This window comes from Salvelinus alpinus, chromosome 1, assembly GCF_045679555.1.
Source record: "Salvelinus alpinus chromosome 1, SLU_Salpinus.1, whole genome shotgun sequence".
In the NCBI taxonomy this organism is placed as follows: Eukaryota; Metazoa; Chordata; class Actinopteri; order Salmoniformes; family Salmonidae; genus Salvelinus; species Salvelinus alpinus.
The window spans coordinates 5,718,783-5,733,782 of NC_092086.1; the positions used below are offsets into that span (position 1 = coordinate 5,718,783).

Here is a 15,000-nt window from a genome sequence, read left to right on the forward strand (position 1 = left end):
ATAGTTTCTCTGTAGGTGATGACGTAACGACAGTCTTCAGACTAAATACTAATAGTTTCTCTGTAGGTGATGACGTAACGACAGTCTTCAGACTAAATACTAATAGTTTCTCTGTAGGTGATGACGTAACGACAGTCTTCAGACTAAATACTAATAGTTTCTCTGTAGGTGATGACGTAACGACAGTCTTCAGACTAAATACTAATAGTTTCTCTGTAGGTGATGACGTAACGACAGTCTTCAGACTAAATACTAATAGTTTCTCTGTAGGTGATGACGTAACGACAGTCTACAGACTAAATACTAATAGTGTCTCTGTAGGTGATGACGTAACGACAGTCTTCAGACTAAATACTAATAGTTTCTCTGTAGGTGATGACGTAACGACAGTCTTCAGACTAAATACTAATAGTTTCTCTGTAGGTGATGACGTAACGACAGTCTTCAGACTAAATACTAATAGTTTCTCTGTAGGTGATGACGTAACGACAGTCTACAGACTGAATACTAATAGTTTCTCTGTAGGTGATGACGTAACGACAGTCTTCAGACTAAATACTAATAGTTTCTCTGTAGGTGATGACGTAACGACAGTCTTCAGACTAAATACTAATAGTTTCTCTGTAGGTGATGACGTAACGACAGTCTACAGACTAAATACTAATAGTTTCTCTGTAGGTGATGACGTAACGACAGTCTTCAGACTAAATACTAATAGTTTCTCTGTAGGTGATGACGTAACGACAGTCTACAGACTAAATACTAATAGTTTCTCTGTAGGTGATGACGTAACGACAGTCTTCAGACTAAATACTAATAGTTTCTCTGTAGGTGATGACGTAACGACAGTCTTCAGACTAAATACTAATAGTTTCTCTGTAGGTGATGACGTAACGACAGTCTTCAGACTAAATACTAATAGTTTCTCTGTAGGTGATGACGTAACGACAGTCTTCAGACTAAATACTAATAGTTTCTCTGTAGGTGATGACGTAACGACAGTCTTCAGACTAAATACTAATAGTTTCTCTGTAGGTGATGACGTAACGACAGTCTTCAGACTAAATACTAATAGTTTCTCTGTAGGTGATGACGTAACGACAGTCTTCAGACTAAATACTAATAGTTTCTCTGTAGGTGATGACGTAACGACAGTCTACAGACTAAATACTAATAGTTTCTCTGTAGGTGATGACGTAACGACAGTCTACAGACTAAATACTAATAGTTTCTCTGTAGGTGATGACGTAACGACAGTCTTCAGACTAAATACTAATAGTTTCTCTGTAGGTGATGACGTAACGACAGTCTACAGACTAAATACTAATAGTTTCTCTGTAGGTGATGACGTAACGACAGTCTACAGACTAAATACTAATAGTTTCTCTGTAGGTGATGACGTAACGACAGTCTACAGACTAAATACTAATAGTTTCTCTGTAGGTGATGACGTAACGACAGTCTTCAGACTAAATACTAATAGTTTCTCTGTAGGTGATGACGTAACGACAGTCTTCAGACTAAATACTAATAGTTTCTCTGTAGGTGACGACGTAACGACAGTCTTCAGACTAAATACTAATAGTTTCTCTGTAGGTGATGACGTAACGACAGTCTTCAGACTGAATACTAATAGTTTCTCTGTAGGTGACGACGTAACGACAGTCTTCAGACTAAATACTAATAGTTTCTCTGTAGGTGATGACGTAACGACAGTCTTCAGACTAAATACTAATAGTTTCTCTGTAGGTGATGACGTAACGACAGTCTACAGACTAAATACTAATAGTTTCTCTGTAGGTGATGACGTAACGACAGTCTTCAGACTAAATACTAATAGTTTCTCTGTAGGTGATGACGTAACGACAGTCTTCAGACTAAATACTAATAGTTTCTCTGTAGGTGATGACGTAACGACAGTCTTCAGACTAAATACTAATAGTTTCTCTGTAGGTGATGACGTAACGACAGTCTTCAGACTAAATACTAATAGTTTCTCTGTAGGTGATGACGTAACGACAGTCTTCAGACTAAATACTAATAGTTTCTCTGTAGGTGATGACGTAACGACAGTCTTCAGACTAAATACTAATAGTTTCTCTGTAGGTGATGACGTAACGACAGTCTACAGACTAAATACTAATAGTGTCTCTGTAGGTGATGACGTAACGACAGTCTTCAGACTAAATACTAATAGTTTCTCTGTAGGTGATGACGTAACGACAGTCTTCAGACTAAATACTAATAGTTTCTCTGTAGGTGATGACGTAACGACAGTCTTCAGACTAAATACTAATAGTTTCTCTGTAGGTGATGACGTAACGACAGTCTACAGACTGAATACTAATAGTTTCTCTGTAGGTGATGACGTAACGACAGTCTTCAGACTAAATACTAATAGTTTCTCTGTAGGTGATGACGTAACGACAGTCTTCAGACTAAATACTAATAGTTTCTCTGTAGGTGATGACGTAACGACAGTCTACAGACTAAATACTAATAGTTTCTCTGTAGGTGATGACGTAACGACAGTCTTCAGACTAAATACTAATAGTTTCTCTGTAGGTGATGACGTAACGACAGTCTACAGACTAAATACTAATAGTTTCTCTGTAGGTGATGACGTAACGACAGTCTTCAGACTAAATACTAATAGTTTCTCTGTAGGTGATGACGTAACGACAGTCTTCAGACTAAATACTAATAGTTTCTCTGTAGGTGATGACGTAACGACAGTCTTCAGACTAAATACTAATAGTTTCTCTGTAGGTGATGACGTAACGACAGTCTTCAGACTAAATACTAATAGTTTCTCTGTAGGTGATGACGTAACGACAGTCTACAGACTAAATACTAATAGTTTCTCTGTAGGTGATGACGTAACGACAGTCTACAGACTAAATACTAATAGTTTCTCTGTAGGTGATGACGTAACGACAGTCTTCAGACTAAATACTAATAGTTTCTCTGTAGGTGATGACGTAACGACAGTCTACAGACTAAATACTAATAGTTTCTCTGTAGGTGATGACGTAACGACAGTCTACAGACTAAATACTAATAGTTTCTCTGTAGGTGATGACGTAACGACAGTCTACAGACTAAATACTAATAGTTTCTCTGTAGGTGATGACGTAACGACAGTCTTCAGACTAAATACTAATAGTTTCTCTGTAGGTGATGACGTAACGACAGTCTTCAGACTAAATACTAATAGTTTCTCTGTAGGTGACGACGTAACGACAGTCTTCAGACTAAATACTAATAGTTTCTCTGTAGGTGATGACGTAACGACAGTCTTCAGACTGAATACTAATAGTTTCTCTGTAGGTGACGACGTAACGACAGTCTTCAGACTAAATACTAATAGTTTCTCTGTAGGTGATGACGTAACGACAGTCTTCAGACTAAATACTAATAGTTTCTCTGTAGGTGATGACGTAACGACAGTCTACAGACTAAATACTAATAGTTTCTCTGTAGGTGATGACGTAACGACAGTCTTCAGACTAAATACTAATAGTTTCTCTGTAGGTGATGACGTAACGACAGTCTTCAGACTAAATACTAATAGTTTCTCTGTAGGTGACGACGTAACGACAGTCTTCAGACTAAATACTAATAGTTTCTCTGTAGGTGATGACGTAACGACAGTCTTCAGACTAAATACTAATAGTTTCTCTGTAGGTGATGACGTAACGACAGTCTTCAGACTAAATACTAATAGTTTCTCTGTAGGTGATGACGTAACGACAGTCTTCAGACTAAATACTAATCGTTTCTCTGTAGGTGACGACGTAACGACAGTCTTCAGACTAAATACTAATAGTTTCTCTGTAGGTGATGACGTAACGACAGTCTACAGACTAAATACTAATAGTTTCTCTGTAGGTGATGACGTAACGACAGTCTTCAGACTAAATACTAATAGTTTCTCTGTAGGTGATGACGTAACGACAGTCTACAGACTAAATACTAATAGTTTCTCTGTAGGTGATGACGTAACGACAGTCTTCAGACTAAATACTAATAGTATCTCTGTAGGTGATGACGTAACGACATCTTCAGACTAAATACTAATAGTTTCTCTGTAGGTGATGACGTAACGACAGTCTTCAGACTAAATACTAATAGTTTCTCTGTAGGTGATGACGTAACGACAGTCTTCAGACTAAATACTAATAGTTTCTCTGTAGGTGATGACGTAACGACAGTCTTCAGACTAAATACTAATAGTTTCTCTGTAGGTGATGACGTAACGACAGTCTTCAGACTAAATACTAATAGTGTCTCTGTAGGTGATGACGTAACGACAGTCTACAGACTAAATACTAATAGTTTCTCTGTAGGTGATGACGTAACGACAGTCTACAGACTAAATACTAATAGTTTCTCTGTAGGTGATGACGTAACGACAGTCTTCAGACTAAATACTAATAGTGTCTCTGTAGGTGATGACGTAACGACAGTCTTCAGACTAAATACTAATAGTTTCTCTGTAGGTGATGACGTAACGACAGTCTACAGACTAAATACTAATAGTTTCTCTGTAGGTGATGACGTAACGACAGTCTACAGACTAAATACTAATAGTTTCTCTGTAGGTGACGACGTAACGACAGTCTTCAGACTAAATACTAATAGTTTCTCTGTAGGTGACGACGTAACGACAGTCTTCAGACTAAATACTAATAGTTTCTCTGTAGGTGACGACGTAACGACAGTCTACAGACTAAATACTAATAGTTTCTCTGTAGGTGACGACGTAACGACAGTCTTCAGACTAAATACTAATAGTTTCTCTGTAGGTGACGACGTAACGACAGTCTACAGACTAAATACTAATAGTTTCTCTGTAGGTGACGACGTAACGACAGTCTACAGACTAAATACTAATAGTTTCTCTGTAGGTGATGACGTAACGACAGTCTTCAGACTAAATACTAATAGTTTCTCTGTAGGTGATGACGTAACGACAGTCTACAGACTAAATACTAATAGTTTCTCTGTAGGTGATGACGTAACGACAGTCTTCAGACTAAATACTAATAGTGTCTCTGTAGGTGATGACGTAACGACAGTCTTCAGACTAAATACTAATAGTTTCTCTGTAGGTGACGACGTAACGACAGTCTTCAGACTAAATACTAATAGTTTCTCTGTAGGTGATGACGTAACGACAGTCTACAGACTAAATACTAATAGTATCTCTGTAGGTGATGACGTAACGACAGTCTACAGACTAAATACTAATAGTGTCTCTGTAGGTGACGACGTAACGACAGTCTACAGACTAAATACTAATAGTGTCTCTGTAGGTGATGACGTAACGACAGTCTTCAGACTAAATACTAATAGTTTCTCTGTAGGTGATGACGTAACGACAGTCTTCAGACTGAATACTAATAGTTTCTCTGTAGGTGATGACGTAACGACAGTCTTCAGACTAAATACTAATAGTTTCTCTGTAGGTGATGACGTAACGACAGTCTACAGACTAAATACTAATAGTTTCTCTGTAGGTGATGACGTAACGACAGTCTTCAGACTAAATACTAATAGTTTCTCTGTAGGTGATGACGTAACGACAGTCTACAGACTAAATACTAATAGTTTCTCTGTAGGTGATGACGTAACGACAGTCTTCAGACTAAATACTAATAGTGTCTCTGTAGGTGATGACGTAACGACAGTCTTCAGACTAAATACTAATAGTTTCTCTGTAGGTGATGACGTAACGACAGTCTTCAGACTAAATACTAATAGTTTCTCTGTAGGTGATGACGTAACGACAGTCTTCAGACTGAATACTAATAGTTTCTCTGTAGGTGATGACGTAACGACAGTCTTCAGACTAAATACTAATAGTTTCTCTGTAGGTGATGACGTAACGACAGTCTTCAGACTAAATACTAATAGTTTCTCTGTAGGTGATGACGTAACGACAGTCTACAGACTAAATACTAATAGTTTCTCTGTAGGTGATGACGTAACGACAGTCTTCAGACTAAATACTAATAGTTTCTCTGTAGGTGATGACGTAACGACAGTCTTCAGACTAAATACTAATAGTTTCTCTGTAGGTGACGACGTAACGACAGTCTTCAGACTAAATACTAATAGTTTCTCTGTAGGTGATGACGTAACGACAGTCTTCAGACTAAATACTAATAGTTTCTCTGTAGGTGATGACGTAACGACAGTCTTCAGACTAAATACTAATAGTTTCTCTGTAGGTGATGACGTAACGACAGTCTTCAGACTAAATACTAATAGTTTCTCTGTAGGTGACGACGTAACGACAGTCTTCAGACTAAATACTAATAGTTTCTCTGTAGGTGATGACGTAACGACAGTCTACAGACTAAATACTAATAGTTTCTCTGTAGGTGATGACGTAACGACAGTCTTCAGACTAAATACTAATAGTTTCTCTGTAGGTGATGACGTAACGACAGTCTACAGACTAAATACTAATAGTTTCTCTGTAGGTGATGACGTAACGACAGTCTTCAGACTAAATACTAATAGTGTCTCTGTAGGTGATGACGTAACGACAGTCTTCAGACTAAATACTAATAGTTTCTCTGTAGGTGATGACGTAACGACAGTCTTCAGACTAAATACTAATAGTTTCTCTGTAGGTGATGACGTAACGACAGTCTTCAGACTAAATACTAATAGTTTCTCTGTAGGTGATGACGTAACGACAGTCTTCAGACTAAATACTAATAGTTTCTCTGTAGGTGATGACGTAACGACAGTCTTCAGACTAAATACTAATAGTTTCTCTGTAGGTGATGACGTAACGACAGTCTACAGACTAAATACTAATAGTTTCTCTGTAGGTGATGACGTAACGACAGTCTACAGACTAAATACTAATAGTTTCTCTGTAGGTGACGACGTAACGACAGTCTTCAGACTAAATACTAATAGTTTCTCTGTAGGTGACGACGTAACGACAGTCTACAGACTAAATACTAATAGTTTCTCTGTAGGTGACGACGTAACGACAGTCTTCAGACTAAATACTAATAGTTTCTCTGTAGGTGACGACGTAACGACAGTCTACAGACTAAATACTAATAGTTTCTCTGTAGGTGACGACGTAACGACAGTCTACAGACTAAATACTAATAGTTTCTCTGTAGGTGATGACGTAACGACAGTCTTCAGACTAAATACTAATAGTTTCTCTGTAGGTGATGACGTAACGACAGTCTACAGACTAAATACTAATAGTTTCTCTGTAGGTGATGACGTAACGACAGTCTTCAGACTAAATACTAATAGTGTCTCTGTAGGTGATGACGTAACGACAGTCTTCAGACTAAATACTAATAGTTTCTCTGTAGGTGACGACGTAACGACAGTCTTCAGACTAAATACTAATAGTTTCTCTGTAGGTGATGACGTAACGACAGTCTACAGACTAAATACTAATAGTATCTCTGTAGGTGATGACGTAACGACAGTCTACAGACTAAATACTAATAGTGTCTCTGTAGGTGACGACGTAACGACAGTCTACAGACTAAATACTAATAGTGTCTCTGTAGGTGATGACGTAACGACAGTCTTCAGACTAAATACTAATAGTTTCTCTGTAGGTGATGACGTAACGACAGTCTTCAGACTGAATACTAATAGTTTCTCTGTAGGTGATGACGTAACGACAGTCTTCAGACTAAATACTAATAGTTTCTCTGTAGGTGATGACGTAACGACAGTCTACAGACTAAATACTAATAGTTTCTCTGTAGGTGATGACGTAACGACAGTCTTCAGACTAAATACTAATAGTTTCTCTGTAGGTGATGACGTAACGACAGTCTACAGACTAAATACTAATAGTTTCTCTGTAGGTGATGACGTAACGACAGTCTTCAGACTAAATACTAATAGTTTCTCTGTAGGTGATGACGTAACGACAGTCTTCAGACTGAATACTAATAGTTTCTCTGTAGGTGACGACGTAACGACAGTCTTCAGACTAAATACTAATAGTTTCTCTGTAGGTGATGACGTAACGACAGTCTTCAGACTAAATACTAATAGTTTCTCTGTAGGTGATGACGTAACGACAGTCTACAGACTAAATACTAATAGTTTCTCTGTAGGTGATGACGTAACGACAGTCTTCAGACTAAATACTAATAGTTTCTCTGTAGGTGATGACGTAACGACAGTCTTCAGACTAAATACTAATAGTTTCTCTGTAGGTGACGACGTAACGACAGTCTTCAGACTAAATACTAATAGTTTCTCTGTAGGTGATGACGTAACGACAGTCTTCAGACTAAATACTAATAGTTTCTCTGTAGGTGATGACGTAACGACAGTCTTCAGACTAAATACTAATAGTTTCTCTGTAGGTGATGACGTAACGACAGTCTTCAGACTAAATACTAATAGTTTCTCTGTAGGTGACGACGTAACGACAGTCTTCAGACTAAATACTAATAGTTTCTCTGTAGGTGATGACGTAACGACAGTCTACAGACTAAATACTAATAGTTTCTCTGTAGGTGATGACGTAACGACAGTCTTCAGACTAAATACTAATAGTTTCTCTGTAGGTGATGACGTAACGACAGTCTACAGACTAAATACTAATAGTTTCTCTGTAGGTGATGACGTAACGACAGTCTTCAGACTAAATACTAATAGTGTCTCTGTAGGTGATGACGTAACGACAGTCTTCAGACTAAATACTAATAGTTTCTCTGTAGGTGATGACGTAACGACAGTCTTCAGACTAAATACTAATAGTTTCTCTGTAGGTGATGACGTAACGACAGTCTTCAGACTAAATACTAATAGTTTCTCTGTAGGTGATGACGTAACGACAGTCTTCAGACTAAATACTAATAGTTTCTCTGTAGGTGATGACGTAACGACAGTCTTCAGACTAAATACTAATAGTGTCTCTGTAGGTGATGACGTAACGACAGTCTACAGACTAAATACTAATAGTTTCTCTGTAGGTGATGACGTAACGACAGTCTACAGACTAAATACTAATAGTTTCTCTGTAGGTGATGACGTAACGACAGTCTTCAGACTAAATACTAATAGTGTCTCTGTAGGTGATGACGTAACGACAGTCTTCAGACTAAATACTAATAGTTTCTCTGTAGGTGATGACGTAACGACAGTCTACAGACTAAATACTAATAGTTTCTCTGTAGGTGATGACGTAACGACAGTCTACAGACTAAATACTAATAGTTTCTCTGTAGGTGACGACGTAACGACAGTCTTCAGACTAAATACTAATAGTTTCTCTGTAGGTGACGACGTAACGACAGTCTTCAGACTAAATACTAATAGTTTCTCTGTAGGTGACGACGTAACGACAGTCTACAGACTAAATACTAATAGTTTCTCTGTAGGTGACGACGTAACGACAGTCTTCAGACTAAATACTAATAGTTTCTCTGTAGGTGACGACGTAACGACAGTCTACAGACTAAATACTAATAGTTTCTCTGTAGGTGACGACGTAACGACAGTCTACAGACTAAATACTAATAGTTTCTCTGTAGGTGATGACGTAACGACAGTCTTCAGACTAAATACTAATAGTTTCTCTGTAGGTGATGACGTAACGACAGTCTACAGACTAAATACTAATAGTTTCTCTGTAGGTGATGACGTAACGACAGTCTTCAGACTAAATACTAATAGTGTCTCTGTAGGTGATGACGTAACGACAGTCTTCAGACTAAATACTAATAGTTTCTCTGTAGGTGACGACGTAACGACAGTCTTCAGACTAAATACTAATAGTTTCTCTGTAGGTGATGACGTAACGACAGTCTACAGACTAAATACTAATAGTATCTCTGTAGGTGATGACGTAACGACAGTCTACAGACTAAATACTAATAGTGTCTCTGTAGGTGACGACGTAACGACAGTCTACAGACTAAATACTAATAGTGTCTCTGTAGGTGATGACGTAACGACAGTCTTCAGACTAAATACTAATAGTTTCTCTGTATGTGATGACGTAACGACAGTCTTCAGACTGAATACTAATAGTTTCTCTGTAGGTGATGACGTAACGACAGTCTTCAGACTAAATACTAATAGTTTCTCTGTAGGTGATGACGTAACGACAGTCTACAGACTAAATACTAATAGTTTCTCTGTAGGTGATGACGTAACGACAGTCTTCAGACTAAATACTAATAGTTTCTCTGTAGGTGATGACGTAACGACAGTCTACAGACTAAATACTAATAGTTTCTCTGTAGGTGATGACGTAACGACAGTCTTCAGACTAAATACTAATAGTGTCTCTGTAGGTGATGACGTAACGACAGTCTTCAGACTAAATACTAATAGTTTCTCTGTAGGTGATGACGTAACGACAGTCTTCAGACTAAATACTAATAGTTTCTCTGTAGGTGATGACGTAACGACAGTCTTCAGACTAAATACTAATAGTTTCTCTGTAGGTGATGACGTAACGACAGTCTTCAGACTAAATACTAATAGTTTCTCTGTAGGTGATGACGTAACGACAGTCTTCAGACTAAATACTAATAGTGTCTCTGTAGGTGATGACGTAACGACAGTCTACAGACTAAATACTAATAGTTTCTCTGTAGGTGATGACGTAACGACAGTCTACAGACTAAATACTAATAGTTTCTCTGTAGGTGATGACGTAACGACAGTCTTCAGACTAAATACTAATAGTGTCTCTGTAGGTGATGACGTAACGACAGTCTTCAGACTAAATACTAATAGTTTCTCTGTAGGTGATGACGTAACGACAGTGTACAGACTAAATACTAATAGTTTCTCTGTAGGTGATGACGTAACGACAGTCTACAGACTAAATACTAATAGTTTCTCTGTAGGTGACGACGTAACGACAGTCTTCAGACTAAATACTAATAGTTTCTCTGTAGGTGACGACGTAACGACAGTCTTCAGACTAAATACTAATAGTTTCTCTGTAGGTGACGACGTAACGACAGTCTACAGACTAAATACTAATAGTTTCTCTGTAGGTGACGACGTAACGACAGTCTTCAGACTAAATACTAATAGTTTCTCTGTAGGTGACGACGTAACGACAGTCTACAGACTAAATACTAATAGTTTCTCTGTAGGTGACGACGTAACGACAGTCTACAGACTAAATACTAATAGTTTCTCTGTAGGTGATGACGTAACGACAGTCTTCAGACTAAATACTAATAGTTTCTCTGTAGGTGATGACGTAACGACAGTCTACAGACTAAATACTAATAGTTTCTCTGTAGGTGATGACGTAACGACAGTCTTCAGACTAAATACTAATAGTGTCTCTGTAGGTGATGACGTAACGACAGTCTTCAGACTAAATACTAATAGTTTCTCTGTAGGTGACGACGTAACGACAGTCTTCAGACTAAATACTAATAGTTTCTCTGTAGGTGATGACGTAACGACAGTCTACAGACTAAATACTAATAGTATCTCTGTAGGTGATGACGTAACGACAGTCTACAGACTAAATACTAATAGTGTCTCTGTAGGTGACGACGTAACGACAGTCTACAGACTAAATACTAATAGTTTCTCTGTAGGTGATGACGTAACGACAGTCTTCAGACTAAATACTAATAGTTTCTCTGTAGGTGATGACGTAACGACAGTCTTCAGACTAAATACTAATAGTTTCTCTGTAGGTGATGACGTAACGACAGTCTTCAGACTAAATACTAATAGTGTCTCTGTAGGTGATGACGTAACGACAGTCTTCAGACTAAATACTAATAGTGTCTCTGTAGGTGATGAAGTAACGACAGTCTTCAGACTAAATACTAATAGTTTCTCTGTAGGTGATGACGTAACGACAGTCTACAGACTAAATACTAATAGTTTCTCTGTAGGTGATGACGTAACGACAGTCTTCAGACTAAATACTAATAGTTTCTCTGTAGGTGATGACGTAACGACAGTCTACAGACTAAATACTAATAGTTTCTCTGTAGGTGATGACGTAACGACAGTCTTCAGACTAAATACTAATAGTATCTCTGTAGGTGATGACGTAACGACAGTCTTCAGACTAAATACTAATAGTTTCTCTGTAGGTGACGACGTAACGACAGTCTTCAGACTAAATACTAATAGTTTCTCTGTAGGTGATGACGTAACGACAGTCTACAGACTAAATACTAATAGTTTCTCTGTAGGTGATGACGTAACGACAGTCTTCAGACTAAATACTAATAGTTTCTCTGTAGGTGATGACGTAACGACAGTCTACAGACTAAATACTAATAGTGTCTCTGTAGGTGATGACGTAACGACAGTCTTCAGACTAAATACTAATAGTTTCTCTGTAGGTGATGACGTAACGACAGTCTACAGACTAAATACTAATAGTTTCTCTGTAGGTGATGACGTAACGACAGTCTACAGACTAAATACTAATAGTTTCTCTGTAGGTGACGATGTAACGACAGTCTTCAGACTAAATACTAATAGTTTCTCTGTAGGTGATGACGTAACGACAGTCTACAGACTAAATACTAATAGTATCTCTGTAGGTGATGACGTAACGACAGTCTTCAGACTAAATACTAATAGTTTCTCTGTAGGTGACGACGTAACGACAGTCTACAGACTAAATACTAATAGTTTCTCTGTAGGTGATGACGTAACGACAGTCTTCAGACTAAATACTAATAGTTTCTCTGTAGGTGATGACGTAACGACAGTCTTCAGACTAAATACTAATAGTTTCTCTGTAGGTGATGACGTAACGACAGTCTTCAGACTAAATACTAATAGTTTCTCTGTAGGTGATGACGTAACGACAGTCTTCAGACTAAATACTAATAGTTTCTCTGTAGGTGATGACGTAACGACAGTCTACAGACTAAATACTAATAGTTTCTCTGTAGGTGATGACGTAACGACAGTCTTCAGACTAAATACTAATAGTATCTCTGTAGGTGATGACGTAACGACAGTCTTCAGACTAAATACTAATAGTTTCTCTGTAGGTGACGACGTAACGACAGTCTTCAGACTAAATACTAATAGTATCTCTGTAGGTGATGACGTAACGACAGTCTTCAGACTAAATACTAATAGTTTCTCTGTAGGTGATGACGTAACGACAGTCTACAGACTAAATACTAATAGTTTCTCTGTAGGTGACGACGTAACGACAGTCTTCAGACTAAATACTAATAGTTTCTCTGTAGGTGATGACGTAACGACAGTCTTCAGACTAAATACTAATAGTTTCTCTGAAGGTGACGACGTAACGACAGTCTACAGACTAAATACTAATAGTGTCTCTGTAGGTGACGACGTAACGACAGTCTTCAGACTAAATACTAATAGTTTCTCTGTAGGTGATGACGTAACGACAGTCTTCAGACTAAATACTAATAGTGTCTCTGTAGGTGATGACGTAACGACAGTCTTCAGACTAAATACTAATAGTTTCTCTGTAGGTGACGACGTAACAACAGTCTACAGACTAAATACTAATAGTTTCTCTGTAGGTGACGACGTAACGACAGTCTTCGGACTAAATACTAATAGTGTCTCTGTAGGTGACGACGTAACGACAGTCTACAGACTAAATACTAATAGTTTCTCTGTAGGTGATGACGTAACGACAGTCTTCAGACTAAATACTAATAGTTTTTCTGTAGGTGATGACGTAACGACAGTCTTCAGACTAAATACTAATAGTTTCTCTGTAGGTGATGACGTAACGACAGTCTTCAGACTAAATACTAATAGTTTCTCTGTAGGTGATGACGTAACGACAGTCTACAGACTAAATACTAATAGTTTCTCTGTAGGTGATGACGTAACGACAGTCTTCAGACTAAATACTAATAGTTTCTCTGTAGGTGATGACGTAACGACAGTCTTCAGACTAAATACTAATAGTTTCTCTGTAGGTGATGACGTAACGACAGTCTTCAGACTAAATACTAATAGTGTCTCTGTAGGTGATGACGTAACGACAGTCTTCAGACTAAATACTAATAGTTTCTCTGTAGGTGATGACGTAACGACAGTCTTCAGACTAAATACTAATAGTGTCTCTGTAGGTGATGACGTAACGACAGTCTTCAGACTAAATACTAATAGTTTCTCTGTAGGTGACGACGTAACGACAGTCTTCAGACTAATAGTTTCTCTGTAGGTGACGACGTAACGACAGTCTTCAGACTAAATACTAATAGTTTCTCTGTAGGTGACGACGTAACGACAGTCTTCAGACTAAATACTAATAGTTTCTCTGTAGGTGACGACGTAACGACAGTCTACAGACTAAATACTAATAGTTTCTCTGTAGGTGACGACGTAACGACAGTCTACAGACTAAATACTAATAGTGTCTCTGTAGGTGATGACGTAACGACAGTCTTCAGACTAAATACTAATAGTTTCTCTGTAGGTGATGACGTAACGACAGTCTACAGACTAAATACTAATAGTTTCTCTGTAGGTGATGACGTAACGACAGTCTTCAGACTAAATACTAATAGTTTCTCTGTAGGTGATGACGTAACGACAGTCTTCAGACTAAATACTAATAGTTTCTCTGTAGGTGATGACGTAACGACAGTCTTCAGACTAAATACTAATAGTTTCTCTGTAGGTGACGATGTAACGACAGTCTTCAGACTAAATACTAATAGTTTCTCTGTAGGTGATGACGTAACGACAGTCTACAGACTAAATACTAATAGTTTCTCTGTAGGTGACGATGTAACGACAGTCTTCAGACTAAATACTAATAGTTTCTCTGTAGGTGACGATGTAACGACAGTCTTCAGACTAAATACTAATAGTTTCTCTGTAGGTGATGACGTAACGACAGTCTACAGACTAAATACTAATAGTGTCTCTGTAGGTGATGACGTAACGACAGTCTTCAGACTAAATACTAATAGTTTCTCTGTAGGTGATGACGTAACGACAGTCTTCAGACTAAATACTAATAGTTTCTCTGTA

General features: G+C 37.9%; 1 protein-coding gene across 1 annotated transcript in view; it reads right to left on the reverse strand.

The window, feature by feature from the left end:
* Nucleotides 1-15,000, reverse strand: part of LOC139540071 (uncharacterized) — a 78,394-nt gene that overhangs the window by 25,253 nt on the left and 38,141 nt on the right. The window lies entirely within an intron of this gene.